A 17,733-nucleotide genomic window follows, 5' to 3' on the forward strand; every position below is an offset into this window, starting at 1 on the left:
ACTTAAAAAAAATATATATTTCTCAGATTTGTAATCTTTGTATTTTTCTACGTGGATTAAAAAAAAAAAATCAGAAAGAAGTTACAAATTAAGAAATTGCCGTGGGGACAGGGGAAATTTAAATTTTGAAAATGTGATTTCTGGGCAAAATTGTATTGACCCATCTTTTATACAATGAAACAATACATAGTCTGTGATCCCTAAGAACAGAAAGCACGTTCATGCAAACCCATGCAAATTGTACCTTCACCCACTTCACTTTTAAACAAACAATAACTTCCATTATGCCAGTAATCCAGTTCACTATATATCAGCTGTGCCGATTCTGCCTATAAGAAAGGAACAAACAATACAATGTGGCTATAGTTCATAACAACCGGGCAACACCAAGATGCATTACTATTTTGTGTGTGTGTGTATTTACATATATATATATATATAAATATCTACAAAACATTTCACTTAATTTTTTTTCTCCAATTCAATTGCTTTTCTTATTTTACTCTTAGTTGGAAAAAGTCTAAAAAGATGGAAACCGGTACTAAAATGTACTTCATGATAAAATTATTTCAGCATTTTCTACCTTGTCTTATTTTCCTTATACATATCAACTCGTGTGTTACTTTTCTACCTTCTACATATATATATGTGTGTATGTGTGTGTGTGTGTGAGTTTTTGTCAACTGACATAAAGTAATAGATATGTAGTATGAATGCTTTGTTAGGTTTACCACTAAAACTCTGTCTTGAACTACAGCTGAAAGGTGTAGTGTTGAGACTGACCATCGGAGCTTTTTCCTTGAACAGGTAGATATAGATTAAAGTAAAAATGAAAAAGCAAAACGTTTGGCATCACTCAAATAGGACATTTAATTCAGATAGCAAATATAAACACACACACACATATACATTACCCCAGCCCTTATCTGTTAGGACGTACAAGCACTTTCACTCACACACAGCAGGAACTTCCATTCAGGTGCAGGCAGGTTATGTAGTAAGAAGTTTGCTTCCTAATCACATCGTTCCGGCTTCCGTTTCACTGCATAGCACTTTGGACAAGAGTCAGTGAAAGTAAAGAATACGCACACCCAGAGGTTAGGGTTAGGGTTTTTGTTATGCCGAAAACGGGCGGTGTATGTATTCTTTACCTCCGCCCAAAAGTCTTCTATTACAGCCTTGGGCCGACCAAAGCCTTGTGAGTTCGATTTAGTGGACAGAAACTGAAATAAGCCCGTCGTATGTATACCTATTTATGTATCTTTGTATCTGTGCCTGTTCCCCATCACCGCTTGACAACCTGTATTGGTGTGTTTAAGCGCCTCTAACATAGCGGTTCGGCAAAATAGACCGATAGAATATATACCAGGCTTTAAAAAATATAAGTACTGCGGTCAATTTATTCCATCCCCAAATCCTTCAAGGCAGTGTCTCAGCATGGCCATAGTCTAAACAAAAGATAGTGTGTGTGTGTGTGTGTGTGTGTGTGTGTGTGATCACCGCTTCAAAACCGGTGTTGTTTTGTTTATGTCAATGTAAATTAGCGGTTCGGCAAAAACACCGATTAGAATAAGTACCAAGCTTAGAAAGGTCGATTTATTCGACTAAACCCTTCAAGGTGGTGCCCCAGCAAGGCTGCAGTCAAATGACTGAAACAATTAAAAGTGAAAAGATTCGGTCAGTCTTATTTTGACATGTGATGTAACAACAGAAGCACGCAAATCTTTTATAAACAACAAACGTTAAAGTGCACATGACAGAATGCCAGAGTGTTTCTAAACTGAGTACCTCAGAAAGTTGCACCAGATTATTATAAAAAATTCATAAGAAATGACGTTAACATTTTAGGGTTTGCTATCTGTTTGATACAACTAAATCTCTTGTTACTATTTATTTACTCCCTCACTGACGTTATTAAATTAGGTTGGTTACAGGTTAGAAATAGATTTGAACGCTCATACATATTTCGCACTACCGGTTACTGCATCTGTGTCAAATCAAATTTTTGCTATTTCATCTTACAATTTTTTCATGAAGTAATGAACATTTCATTTGCAAAATATTGATGAATAAATCCAATATAACAGTTAAAAAAAACTCATTAGAATAACAATTAAAATATTTTAGAATTCTGCAACATGACAAGTCCGACAGGTGTTTATAATAATGGTTATAAATTTGCCAGAAGGGCAACCGTTTTGAGGGCGGAGATAGTCGATTCCATCGACCCAGTGTTCAACTGGTACTTATTTTATCGACCCCGAAAGGATGAAAAGCAAAGTCGACCAAGGCGGAATTTCAACTCAGAACGTAGCGGCAGACGAAATGCCGCTAAGTATTTCGCCAGGTGTGCTAACCATTCTGCCAGCTCTAAGAAATAAAACAAGGAGACGAGTCGTAAAGTTGAAAACGAGAAATTAATATAAAGTAACAAATCAGTGAACAAAATAACAGACAACTTACATTTTGATTTCCTTAGTAAACGTGAATAAATTTCCCTTGAAACGTCTAGTTGTCACTACTTGGTTGTGCTTTAGAGATGTAGTGGTCGTGCTTTTGATATTATGTAATGTGACTGTTTGACCTGCCACAAGAAGGAAAACACGATTACTTATAGCCCGAGGAGAAAGAAGGGAGGTAACTCTCAGAGTTTTACGGGAGATAAATCTTATGAACATTTCTGTTAGAACGCCCAGTGGTAACTGGAAAGGGGCACATTGTTGTCATGTTTTGTCCTTGTGTTAGAGGCTAATACATTTGTTTATTACTCTTTTATCTATCGGTAAATTATATTTTCAACATATAGTTTAACACCCGGTCACAAAGACACAAAACTAAGGTCTAATAGGCATAAAAAATGTGTAGAAAACGAATATCAAAACAAAAATTTGCGCAAACGAACGGGGAGTGGGGAGAGGACTTTCAGAAAATTCACACGCTCCAATTTTCCCTCATAGCTTTCAGGAAAATGGATATATATTAATGAAATTTTGAGGAAACTAGGGAAAGATGAATGGTTAGTGAGAGCTGTGCAAGCCATGTACAGGGATGCTGTCAGTAAGGTGAGGGTTGGCAACGAGTACAGTCAAGAATTAGAAGTAGGTGTAGGGGTCCACCAAGGATCAGTCCTCTGCCCCTCTTATTCATCATAGTCCTCCAGCAATAACAGAGAAATTCAAGACAGGATGCTACTGGGAGCTCCTCTATGCTGATGACCTTGCTCTAATTGCTGAGTCACTATTAGAACTAGAGGAGAAGTTTCAGGTGTGGAAGCAAGGATTGGAATCGAAGGGCCTTAGAGTCAACCTAGCTAAAACCAAAGTCTTAATAAGTAGGAAGGCAGACAAACCACAAATCCCTTCAGGTAGATGGCCCTGCTCGATCTGTAGAAAAGGCATAGGTAGAAACTGCATAAGATGTACCTAGTGTAAGCTATGGACACATAAGAGGTGCAGCAATATCAAAGGGAGGCTAACTGGGGAGATAGGCTTTGTATGTGGCAAATGCTCAGGTGCTATAAACACTGAAAATGTGCAGAAAACAGCTTCTGTTACATTCCCGGGAAAAAAACTAGAAGTAGTTGATAGCTTCCGTTACAATGCTCTGAAGGTGTAGCTGCTAGAATAAGAATAACCTGGGAAAAGTTCAGAGACCTCCTACCTCTGCTGGTGACAAAAGAGTAAAAGGTAGACTGTATGACGCATGTGTACGAACTGCCATGCTACATGGCAGTGAAACATGGGCTGTGACTGCTGAGGACATGCATTAGCTTGCAAGGAATGAAGCCAGTATGCTCCGCTGGATGTGTAATGTCAGTGTGCATGCACAACAGAGTGTAAGCGCCCTGAGAGAAAAGTTGTATTTAAGAAGCATCAGATGTAGTGTACAAGAGAGACGATTGTGCTGGTATGGCTGTGTTGCGAATGATTGAGGCCAGCTGTGTGAAAAAGTGTCACACTAGCAGTTGAGGGAACCTGTGGAAGAGGAAGACCTGGGATGAGGTGGTGAAGCACGACCTTCAAACACTGGGCCTCACCGAAGCAATGACTAGTGACCGAGACCTTTGGAGATATGCTGTACTTGAGAAGACCCAACAAGTCAAGTGAGATGATGGCCCATGACCTATGCCAGTGGGTGCAACCAGCCCACTTATGAATAAACTTTGCTTGCAAAGACCTATTGAGGCAAGTGTAAACAAAAATCAAAATCGCTGACGTGGCTAATGACAGTACCGCCTAATTGGCACTCATGTGAGTGGAATGTTAAAAGCACATCTGAACATAGGGTGTTACTGGCCCACTGATGAGTATCCCTCATTCATTGGACAATAAACTTTGCTTGTGAAGATCTATTGAGGCAAATGTAAACAAATCAAAATCACTGATGTAGCCGATGACAGTACCGCCTGATTGGCACTCGTGCCGGTGGAACGTTAAAAGCACATCCAAGCATTATCGTTGCCAGGGCCAGGGATTGGCTCCCATGCCAGTGACATATGAAAAGCACCATTCAAGTGTGACTGTTGCCAGCATCGCCTTATCGGCACATGTGCTGGTGGCATGTGAAAAGCAACATTCGAGCGTGGTCGTTGCCAATGCCACCAGACTGGCTCCTGTGCAGGTAGCACGTAAAAACACCTTTGAACGTAGTCATTACCAGAACCACCTGACTGGCCCTTGTGCCAGTGGCACGTAAAAGCACCCACTACACTCTCGGAGTGGTTGGTTTCAGGAAGGGAATCCAGCTGTAGAAACTTTGTCAGATCAGATTGAGCCTGGTGCAGCCTCTGGCTCACCAGTCTTCAGTCAAACCGTCCAACTCATGCCAGCATGGAAAGCAGACGTTAAAAGATGATGATGATATATGTGCAGATGTATGTACACATATATACATGCATACATACATACATGCATATATATATATATATATATATATATATATATATATATATATATATATACATATATGTATGTATGTATGTATGTATGCATGTATATATGTGATACAATAGTGAAAGTATTAAGCTGAAAGAATTATCTCACATAACAATAGCAATGTTAATGTTTCACTTTTGACATGTAATACTGAAATAGTGTAAGAGGTAAGAGATTGCTCCGGGCTCGCATTAGGCAAGAAGTTGAAAATTTGTTTGTCCCATGACACTGCATGTGTTAAATTTGAATGAAATCCATTGGGTAGTTCTTGAGTTTTAGTGATGCACACTTACAGACACACACACAGACAAACAGACCGACAGACAGACACACAAACATTCTCAATTTTACATATATAGATTTGTGGGGGATATATTTTCCAAAGGGGTGGGAAAAGGAGTTTCAGAAAATTCATACGATCTGATTTCTTCCCTCATAGCTTTCAGGAAAATGGACATCTTTTAATGAAAGTTTATATAAATACATTTCAAATGGCATAGATTACGATTATAAAGAAATTTGCAAGGAAACTTTTTTCCAAGGGTGGGGTGAGGAGTTTTGAAAAAACAGAGTTTCGGATAAGGATGACCACGTAAGTTTATTTTTTTGCCAAAAGTAATCAATTTTAGCCAATTTTTTGCAATTAAAAACAATGGGAGGAGCCTTTTCGGTAAAAGAAAAAGAAAGAATTAATATTTTCAGAGGTAAAAGTGTGATTTAAGCGGGATTTGGCTGTCACTTTTAGCACATCCCAAGACAACCCTCCTTGTTTCTTCACTCTTGCATGTATTGATGTTTTTCAATATTTTTTCTCTCCATTAACATATTTATGCTATTGAAAAAAAAAATTTGAAAATTTTTGATTTTTTTTTCAATCCCACTCCTCACCCCTGATTGTTTCTGTTTATAATTTCAGCTCATTTTTGAGGTCATTTCTGGCATTTATCCACAGTGATTTTTAAAAAATAATTATGTAAATGATAATTAATTTTAGATAGCATAATTTTCTGTTAGAAAATGTTTTTGTCTTACATACACATGGCCTTGCTTAATTAAGGTGGGGGTAAAAATTTTAATTACCATTTTTTTGTTGATGCTTATATCCCACCAATGGAGCATGCATGTGGTCCATTGGTATCATCATTAAGGGGGGAGGGGAATAAAAGAATCCTAAATTTTCCAAACCGATTTTTCATAAAAAGATGCTCTCCATCATTTTGAAGGCTGTGGTAAAAAACAATTGGAAAAATCGCTATTAAAATGGTGAAATTCCAACTTATGTGGTCATCTTGATCTGAAACTCCTCTTCCCACTCCCCACACATTTTCTTTATAATTGTAATCTATGCCATTTGAAAAGTATTTGTATAAACTTTCATGAAAAGATACCCATTTTACTGAAAGTTATGAGGGAAAAAATTAGATCGTATGAATTTTCCCAAAATCCTCTCCCCACCTCTTCGGCAAAAAATCCTGATACCAGATTTCATAACATTTTTTTAAAATCATATGTTGTGTCCTAAAATGGCATACAACACAGCTTATTATTTGATGTTACTTGTAAACAGTTTTTTCTTGAGACATTACTGCTCTCAGTTCATTTTTGGCTGTCTATAGCTGTGAAAATTACTTTTCTCCTGAACAATTTGTTAATATAGAACAGTCGTAATGTAGCTTCCACATAAGGGGAAAATAAATTACTCTCCTCTTGAATACAGATTTTTGTGACAAATTTTTATGGCTGATTCTACTTGATATAAGCATGGGAACATCTCAATTTAAGTGTAAGATTAATATCAGTTTCTATTTTTGACACAAGACCAGTAATTTTGGGGAAGGACTTCAGTTAATTACATCAGCCCCCACTAATCAAATGGTACTTATTTTATTAACTCAAAAGGAGGAAAAGCAAAGTCAAACTCAATGGAATTTGAACTCAGAATGTTAAGATGAACAAAATACTGCTAAGCAATTTATCTGGCATTGCTAACTGTAAGATTAATATCAACATTGTCTGGCTACTTTTTAATCAAACTTTCTCCTGTTCCATGCAACTGTACTTCTGAATCTTTCAAATCAAGTAAATATTTACTTCAAGGACATCTATTATAGGAATGAAGGATTTTACTTGAAATGTCTCTCCTGGAGAGAAATCTTCATAAGTATCAAATACATTGTTGACTTTATTATTTTTTTTTTTTTTCATCATTTTCTTTTCCCTACACATTTGTAATCTAAATCAGCCAATTTAATATAATTTTTTGTTCAATGTATTCGAAATTCTCTCAAAAATATGTTATAATGTAAGAAAACAGATTTGTACATGTGGTAACTACAACAAGTGGTTCATAAAGATTCTTTTTGGTTTCTTGAAACTCCTACAGCAAATAAGATCATAAACAGAGCATAAATACAAACTCAAGCTCCTGTATTTTTTTCAGATGAGTATCAGCTTGTATTCTTTTGACTTAGAAGAGCATCTAGAACTGACCTGTAACTTTCATTTATAGCAGACACGGCACTGAAATGAGCTTTCCACCAAGAGTCAGGCTGATAATTTGGCACTTTGGAATCTGTATTCAAGAATGATAACACAACCACCTGTTTGAAGAAAAGGTGGAGAAAAGTACATATCTTATGGAAAACAGCAAAAATGTTTACTGCATTTAAAACAGCAATCTACTGTAGCATTGCCAAGATTTAATGAAACTCTAGCACAAAATATACACAACATGCTTGTTAATCTCTTGGAAGTTTTTGCTGCATTCCATTGTATTTACCAGACATATATGCTGCATCATCATATGACTTATCACAGTGTTTATTCAAAGCGACTTTGCAAATACTATTAAGTTCCTACCATATCCACTACACTTCCACTCCAGTGATTTCCCACATCTAGAAAAGTTAGACAGCATTCAACAAATTAACTTTTAGCAGGTGATTCATATCTGACTATAAAAGTTAGCTGATTCATGTAGAAAAGATCTGGTACACAGACCCACTGAAGTAGTCTGCTTTTCTCAGATCATCTATAATTGATTTTCTGATTCTATCAGCCAGAAGCTGAATAAGTTCATCACATAATTTCTTAGACAAATATGAAGAAGAACCAGGTTCTTTCTTTCTATATTATTTAATGTGATTAGAAAGGGATGGATCAAACTTAGTATAAAATATTCTAACAGACAAAGGTGGTTTGTCCACATTACTCCATAAGGAGTATTGGGCCAATTTCCTGGTTTTTCTGATACATATAGTCCTTCCTGGACAGGACACCAGTCTGTTGCAAGATTACTCAATTTTATCAGCTGAGTGGATTGGAGCAGTATGAAATGAAGTGTTTTGCTCAAGAACACAACAGGTTGGCTGGTCCAGGAATTGAAATCACAATCTTACAGTCATGAGTCCAACATCCAAACTACTAAGCCAAGCACCTTCACAACAGACAAAGGCACTTGCCATTATTTTGAGATCCTTAAAACAATACCATATTCTGTGTATCACTGTAAAGAGCCTCCAGTACAGCTGAAGGCTCTTTTTAGCTTTTTATTTCTCTGTTTATCTTCAATATAGTTTGAACCATGCTTTGTTGTCAAGTATGTTAGCAAAACTGTTCTTTGCTTTTTTAATGTTTCTACGACTTTTGAACTGCAGTCAGAGTCAGAAAACAACTGATGTTGAAAATAGCAGTTGAAGAGCAGATAAACTATTCCTGACCCTATATTTTATCATTAATTTTTCTGGACTGCAAAAGACCTTTTAAACAATATTTATCTTGATTTTTCTTTTTGATGCTTAGAGTTTTAAAGTGAGCTGTTACAGTTAAAGACTGTTATGGTTCCGGTATAAGGCCCATCCTTAGCTAAGACATATTTTTGGCCAAGATCGGTGAGTCTCTTCAGTTTTCTTGTTTCAATTGTGGAGTTGACTCTGTAACTCACAATTTCATCACCTCTATGGTTTCCCTCAGCTGAGAATCCAGGCTCTGTTGTTTCAGTAGCAGAGGCACTGAGCTAATACAGTTCTATATTTAAGAGATGAGGAATTATGTACATTATTTACATTTGTTTGTTGTTAACACAACGTTTCGGCTGATATCTCCTCCAGCCTTCATCAGGTGTCTTGGGGAAATTTCAAACCTGGGTTCACATTCCTAAGGTATTTTTCGATGTTATTATTATTATTATTATTATTCAGGTCACTACCTGAAATTGAACTCAGAATCTTGGGGTTAGTAACCTGCGCTCTTAACCACTACACCATATACCCATGGGCATATGGCGTAGTGGTTAAGAGTGCGGGCTACTAACCCCAAGATTCCGAGTTCGATTCCAGGCAGTGACCTGAGTAATAATAATAATGATAATAACATCGAAAAATACCATAGGAAGGAGAACCCAGATTCAAAATTTCCCCCAAGACATCTGATGAAGGCTGGAGGGTATAGCCGCCGAAACGTTGTGTTAACAACAAACAAGATGAGGACAAATATCCGTCAAATGTTAACAATGTGAAGGCACTGAGCTATAGTGATTTTTGGATTTCGCTGGTCAATTTGTATTTGTGGATCCTAATCTGTTGCTGGAGTAAAATATCAGCCAAGCATTTGTGTATTTTGAAGTTGTTCTTCAAGCTGTTCTTTTCTTTAGGCTTCATTCACATATCTTTTGAGGATTCTGCTTCCTATCAGTGCAGGAACAAACAGTAACATGGATAGGATACAGTAAAAACAAATAAATAAAATACATAATTGCAATTTATTCAAAATATTCATAGTTTTTAAGATATATTATGATTTAAGACATATCAGTTTCAAATTTTGGCACAAGGCCAGCAATTTGAGGGGAGAGGGATAAGTCAATTACATTGACCCCCAGTGTTCAACTGGTACTTATTTTATCAACCCGAAAAGGATGAAAGGCAAAATTGACCTCAGTAGAATTTAGAGACAAAATGCTGCTAATTATTTTTTCTGACATGCTAATGATTCTGTCAGTTTGCTGCCTTTATGATGTAAGACATTATTTGTTAATCACTTCAATTGTAACCCAATTCTTTGGGTTACAGTATTAGCACTGAAGACTATCTTTATATAAGTGCAAAGCAAATCAGTTACAGAATCCTATTTTTTGCCAAACAATACAAACAGGAAGAGTTGAGCACCAGCACTCCAAGTGAAACAATCACCGGTTAAACAATATTGTTGTTGTGAGTTGTAGAGTGTTGTTGACTGGTCTGAGGTGACGACTAGTTGAGTTGTTGAATGAAAATGTATTTCTCAGACTGTGGGAAGAAAAAACTGACAATAGCTATGAACAATTAACAGAAGACTATATAACTGCACGTAGAGTTTAACTGCATTAGTTTTTTTACAAACAATAACAGCTATAAGTACATACTTGGAGAGACATCCTACTTGGAGTTCACGACAAGCTTACTGGTACAGTAATCTGTGGCTGGCCCATCATAACTGGAAACAATTGTAGTATATTTGTGGTAAAAAAAATTCTTGTCGACAATGGGCCATTTGTCTTAACTGGCTGTCTGTGTTGTGTGGTGAGAATGGAGACATAACACAGCTGTTTTAACATTCTGCAATTACTGCTAAAAGGCACCTTTTTATAGGGCACAAGGAAAAGGTTCTGGAAGGAGAAAATTCAAGAGAAGATTCAATGAGGCAATGATTTGATGCTGATCGGTTGCTTAACCCTTTAGCATTTAAACCAGCCACATCTGGCCCAAATATTATACCTGTTTTATGTTCAAACTGGCCAGATCCAGCCTCTCCCACCTACCCTACAATGTCATTCTTAGAATAAACAATCACATCAGTAAAATCTCACTGCTACAAGATAATGCATAATTAATTCAAAACAATATGAATAAATAAGCATTACATTTGACAAAGTAATCTGAATGCCAAGGATCAATCATGTGAAACTATTGTGGTTTGATCGTGATGCCTGACCAGTTACCTAGCAGTCTGGTTTCAGATTACTGCTACACCACCATAGATGCAGGCATAGTTGTGTGGTTTAGAGGTTTGCTTTGCAACCATGTGGTTCTGGGTTCAATCCCACAATGCAGCACCTTGGGCAAGTGTCCTCTACTATAGTCTCATACCAGCCATTACCTTATGAGTGAATCTAGTTGATAGAAACTGTAAGAAGCCTGTCATATATGCATGTATGTACATCATTATTCAGTTTTATTTTAAGAATTTTTGCCAATAGAGAAAGGGTCAGTTTCTAACCTAGATCCAAGGTTCCTGCATTGAAATTTCAACAACACCAAAAGGGTAATATTGTATATATGTATACGTACAGATGTGTATGTTTTGTTTTATGTATGTATTCTCATGCATATACTTGCATATCTAGACATGCTCACATATATTTAAATGATAAGCTTCTGGAGAGTTTTATAGGTCCAGTGATAGCTTGGATCTCTAGTCTTCAAATCAGCTTTCTCCTTTCTGGTTTTGAGGAGCCTAATTTCTCAAGATTGGTATTTAGGCAGTGTGTTTTGTTACAGGTACCATTGTAAGATATGTTTTCATCCACATCTAGACACCTGTAATATTCCTCATCCGATATAGGGAAAACAGTTAAGTCATTGATGGAGATGTTGCTACACTGGTTTACAGTTTTCCCTCTTTTCACAATCATATAGTAACATGTATGTATGTATGCATGCATGCATGTATGTATGTATGCCTGTTTGTATGCATGAACATATGTATGTGTGCATGTATGTATGTATGCATGCATGCATGCATATGTGTATGTATGTATGCATGGTGTGTGTATAGGTGTGTGTCTGTTTGTCTCCTCACTCCTTGTCAATGGGTATTGACTTGCTTACATCCCCATAACTTCGCAGTTCAGCAAAATAGATCAATAAAATAAATACCTAACTTTAAAAAAAATAAGTACCAGGGCTCATTCGTTTGACTTACCCACTACTATGTGATGCTCCAGTATGACTGCAATCAATAACTGAAACAAGTAAAAGAGTTAAAAAAAAAGCTTGCAGTTGTGAGATTTCTTTTCTTCTATTTTACACACTGCTACATTGTTCGTCAATGTTATTAGGAAATATATAAAATACTTGACTGTAGCACTTTTGGAAATTATAATGTGAAATAAGTAATTTGAGGCCACATTGAATAAGAGGTCTGTCCAAAAGAAAAAAAGGAAGTAAAAATAGACCTTTAAAACAGCACACCAACCAGTTAGCTGTACAGCATGCTTATGAATGTAGAGCTGTATATGGTGACCTTAACTTTCTGTCTAATAATAACCACATTATGCCACATCAGAGCTTGAGAGAATGTATGTTTAGTTTACTAGCAGATTTGTCGAAGGATTTAGAAGGACAATTTGTTTGTGTCAAATGACAACAGACCTATAGTAAGGATTGTTTGAGTCATGCACAATGTCATAAGAGATATCAGTATTTCAAATTAATGTCGTAATTGCAGTAGATTTGACCATTATTGCCAAAACCAGTAAAAAAAAAATGTCAAAATTGCTCAAATGTGAAGGGAATGTTGGTATCAGCTTCTTTTTTATTAGAAGGGTATCATGAACTTGTTCCACAAAGTCAGACAATCAATAAAAGTTTTTATGTGAGTATACTGAGGCATTTGAGAAGGGCAATGCAGTGTGGACAAACAAAAAGCTAGAAGTTCCACTATGACAATGCACTTGCTCCCTCATCACTCCTCAACTATGACTTTTTGACTAAGAAAAACTGATTCCTATTCATTAACCACTCCACTCTTTGATTTGCCCTCTGCTGGTTTTTGCCTGTTCTCAAAGCTGAAATCTATCAGAAAGGTCAGAGACTTAATATGACAGAAGAGATCAAAGAAAAATTGAAATTGAAATGGTACACTCCTTTGTACATTCCAAAACTAGGCAAAACATTAGGAGTGGTGTATCAATAATGGAAGGGAACTAATTCCAAGGGAAAAAATTTAATCAAATTGTAACTAAAGTAATAACTTTGCTGTTGTAGCATAGGTGTATTACAGTATAGGTAGGTGTATTACATCCCTTTGGTGGTAAACACCACCAGGGAGCAAGGTAGCTGAATTACATCCCTTCGCTAGTAAATGCCACCAGGTGGCATGGCAGCTGACACCTATATATTCTGGTGTTTTGGGGCGATCTTTCTCTCTTGCCATTTCAACACCAAGGGGCATGAATATCTCTCTTCTGCCTAATACCACAGACTACATGCGATTACCATTGTTCTAACAATGTTTGCCTATCTGTCTTCTTATTAGCGTCATTATAATGATGCCTGCCTAATAGATTTTAGACCACTGTCATTTTCCTGCTTTATCATGGCAATTTGTTCAGCAACTAACTTTATTGCCACAGCCTACAAGACAAAAATGACTGTCATGTTACCAACTTCATTGACACCTGTTATGAATTTGTATCAGCAAGTTCAAGCCATGAACTGAATATATATTTTTGACTAAGCCTCACACACAACACTGCACACGTGTTTCAAGCACCCTTGTAATTTTGTCGCACAACTTGTTAGCTTTTACTTGTTATCCAAAGGATCCACAACCTATGAATATTTTATTTCTTACATTGTGTGAAAAGCTGTGTTTGTATTCTCTTTCTGAATAAATTTTATTTATTGTTGTAAGCAGTTTTCATCTTCTTACACAAACTTAACATACGAAACTGTTTTAATAAATGTTTGCTTTCTTCTTGTTTTGAACAGCCCTCATATGAAAATAAGGTTAAATTCAAGAAAAAGATTCCATTCAAAGGCAGTATATCCAAGGGACAGAATCATCATTTTCATTGTCACAATGTCTGATGACCATTTGAACTTGCCTGTTGCGAGTACACAGAATCCTTGTACACAGGCTCGTTGCCAGACTTTGGTTCTTGGGGATGCCTTAGAATATTCTGGGTGGGAACTAATTTGTATTGTGGAAGGTTTTTTGTAAACTGTATTTCCTAAATCTGAGAGTGCACCATTGAATAGTGAGGGGGGGGGGGCAGTGCCATCCAGTGCAAAACCCCTTAGTGACAGGCATGTGTACACATTAACCTTTTTGCTACCAATCTGCTCGAGACCACCTCTGGTCCTTTGATATTAATTTCCTGCTTGAAAGGGATCTAAATTAAAATAACCATAAAATAAAACTAGCATAAAAATTTCATGCTAAATTATATTCCATATGCCAGCATAATACCAACAGTTTTTTACTAAAATATTTAATTGCTTTCAAAATTAATTGGAAAAAAACTAATAAAAAATTATGACAACAAATGGTTAAAGACTATAGTATGTTGAAATGTCATCCAGCAATGCCTTGTTTTTTCTAGCTATTTTCACTTTTTAGTACTCTTTACCATACCATATATCACAACCCTTTCCTACATCTTAGATGCATATCTAAAATATCACAGCCACAGAACAAAGGAATGCAAAAGTCATGGACACTGCTTCTTCTGCCTAAACTACTAAAAAAATAAACTTAACTAAAGGATAATATTTTTTGCTTTCACTAAAAGGACATTAAATAAGATAAAAAATTAAATATTTTGGAGTATCTTATAGCATCTTTTTCCAATTATGAAACTTACTAAAATATTCACATTTGTAGCTTTGGTCAGCCCAAGGCTCTGATCAGCACAAGGCTTTGGTCAGCCCAAGGTGCCATGCAGTGGGCCTGAACCTAGAAACAATGTGGTTGAGAAGCAAGCTTCTTACCACACAGCCATGCCTGCACCTGCATAGGTGACAGACAAGAGTTGTAACTTGCAATAAGCTTCTGACTGGTTAGATCTACATATGTTGCCATTCTTCCATCACTATACGAATTTCAGTAGATTGGATGAAAAATAAGGTCACCATAAAGAGACATCTGTACATCAGTGGATTATAGTGATAAATGATTGCACAACACAAGAGCCACTCTCTGTGTCTCCGTGATTACTATTTAGTGATGGGCAAAGTAAGATGATCAGTAAGCACATGAAACTGCAAGTTTTACATCTGAATGTCCTTCTCTTAGATGGACAGTGTGACAGCAGTTAGGGTTCTCTCACTCGCAGTAGCTTTGCTGCACACCAGGAGTATTTTTGCATCTCTGTGTTCGGATGGAATATCGTTACATATGCTAGTTAACACATAGCTGGGACCCTGAGAGGTGCTACTACTCCAGTTCAGAAAGACCTGGGAATAACAGTAGCTAAGAGGTGGTTCCTCACTCCTCAAAACCCTGGAACTCCTAAACCAGAGCCCCACTTCTGACTAAAGTCATACATACATATATGCATAGACACACACACATACATACATACACACGCATGCACACACATACATACATAATACAAACTTACATGCATATTTTCATACAATTTGCATGTATACATACATACAACTTACATGCATGCATACGTACATACAACTTACATGCATGCATACATAAATACATATATATACTTGCATGCAAAATCACATCCTTAATGGTTGTCCAAAAAGTACAACTGTTGGTGCCATGAACATGTCGTGAAGGCCATAGACACTATCTGTCAGTCAGTCCCATTGTCAGTCTCTCTGTCCCACAAGGAGACTATTTCTTTTGTCAGAGCTGGCATGAAGTTGACAACAGCTGTAAGGATCACCTTAACTGGTTATTAGTAATGGCACAAGGCATACAGTTGAAAATCAATCTGGTAAAGTTCCCAGATACTGCTGTCTCAACATTACTGAAGTCAGACATGATCATGGAATCATCTAATTAGGTGATTTATTACAAAACTCCACTCTTTGGTAAGGTCATACTGAGAAGGCAAACAATTGAAAGAAATTGAAATATGATGAATTGATGAAATTATGCTGAAACAATGGGTGGCAAGCAAGGTATGATCCCATTGAAGTGGATCAAAGAGGGTTTGCAGGCCAGCCCCTCTACAGAGCTTTTAACATATTAGATATAATAGAGACTAGTTGGCAGAAGAACACCAAGTTGGCTCTGGAAGTAGCAGAGCTTGCTCCAAAGTGGTTTTGGTATTCTTTGTCGACCATCTGGCTAGAGGGAACTCAGCGAATGTACATGATACACTTGCCATCAAAGGGGATAGTCATGAGCTTCCAGTGGATTTGCTTTGCTTAGGCTCTTGTACCAGCAAAAAACAGCTCATACAAGTTAATTCATATGCAGTCTAGGGCATTCCATAAGTTTTTGTAGCATTTTTGCCCAGTTTAGCACAAAACTTTATTACATAGTGACCTTCTAAGTTGTCTTCACATTCACACTGCATTCTACAGACTAGTCAGCTGTGACAAGCAGTGTTTAATAGGTTGTGTTCAAAATGCTGTTACAGCCATCTCTTTCAATCTAACATAACAAAAACTGGAAGATCAGCTTATTAGATGCAAAGTAATGATATACAAAAATTACAATAATCTAAGATAGTTATCACTATCTCTCCTAAAAAAGTTTCAGCATTTACCTCATGCTTACATTTGTGTGTGTGTATATACATATATATACTTTATTTAAAAACAGCAGAAAAAGAAAAAAGAAAAAAAAACTGTCCGATGAATGGGAACATGAAACTCTGAGTAACAGCTTTTGTTATATTTCTGCTGCTTTTAAATAAAGCATATTACTCTACATCTGGTATTCAAGTACTCTTTTTTCCACCTGGTTTCACATTTATGTGCTTACTCCGGCACACATATATTTATATATATAAACACACATTTTTTTTTTTTTTATAGGTATACATGAACACACATATATATGTATAAACACACACATTCACATGCAATATAAGCTCCAGTGGTGATTAAGACTATATGAAAAGATAAGGAGAATCAGATGCACAGATAACACGATCAAGGTATACAGTTGCAAATGTTCTAATATAAAAGTCTATAATTTTATCTTTCATGGCTTTAACCTTTGACTCAAACTGTTTTGATATTAACTTAACTGTATTTGTTTTAAAAATACATACATACAAACACACACACACACATAGATACATACATACATAATGCATACATAACCACATACATATGTACTGCCATCCATACGTACATGTACATGCATTACATACATGAAAACATACACACATATATTATGTATGTACATACATATGTACATACAGATACATACATGCACACTCATACAATCATACATTCATATGTACATCCATTCATTCATACATATGTACATACGTATACACACACATACACATATACATATACACACACAAACAAACACACATACATACATACATATTATCAAACCTTAGGCATCACTGTCTTGAGTCTTAGAACTTGCGGCACTAGTTATACAGTTTCCAAAGTGTATAAGTGAATGAGATTACAATATTCGATCAGAATGTGACACCAGTCCAATGTAGGGTTATTTGTTTACAGACTAGTGAAATAGAGCAACATGAAACAAAATGTTTTGCACAGCAACACAATGCACTGTCCAGTCCAGAAATTGAAACCATGATCTTGTGATCATGAGTGCAGCCATCTAACCATGAGGCCATGCAGCTCAATATATATATTTAGATCAGTGCTACTCAATGTGTTAGTCCACAGTCCTGCAATGGTGTGTGAGCTATCAGCTGCCGGTACACAGAGAGTTTCCAGAAAAAAAGAAACATTATAAAATACTTATGTAATATTGTATTATTTGTTTACAAAATAAATATAAGATTAAAAAAATTGTCAACTTTTATTATAGTCATTATATATATTGTTTCCAGTATAAATAATGTTACTAAGAA

The 17,733-nt window shown here is 36.3% G+C and overlaps 1 protein-coding gene across 4 annotated transcripts in view; it reads right to left on the reverse strand.

Moving 5' to 3' along the window:
* Nucleotides 1–17,733, reverse strand: part of LOC106869500 (retinol dehydrogenase 11) — a 50,379-nt gene that overhangs the window by 24,365 nt on the left and 8,281 nt on the right. For 2 of the 4 annotated variants that reach the window (XM_052968788.1, XM_052968809.1), the window contains exons 3-5: nucleotides 10,336–10,578; nucleotides 7,425–7,534; nucleotides 2,464–2,584 (exon numbers count right to left, since the gene is read on the reverse strand). The gene's annotated coding sequence lies outside the window, so the exon portion shown is untranslated. The remainder of the gene's footprint in view (nucleotides 1–2,463; nucleotides 2,585–7,424; nucleotides 7,535–10,335; nucleotides 10,579–17,733) is intronic. The other 2 variants (XM_052968820.1, XM_052968798.1) reach the window with 1 other exon arrangement.

Source organism: Octopus bimaculoides, chromosome 1 (genome assembly GCF_001194135.2).
Source record: "Octopus bimaculoides isolate UCB-OBI-ISO-001 chromosome 1, ASM119413v2, whole genome shotgun sequence".
NCBI classification, from domain to species: domain Eukaryota; kingdom Metazoa; phylum Mollusca; class Cephalopoda; order Octopoda; family Octopodidae; genus Octopus; species Octopus bimaculoides.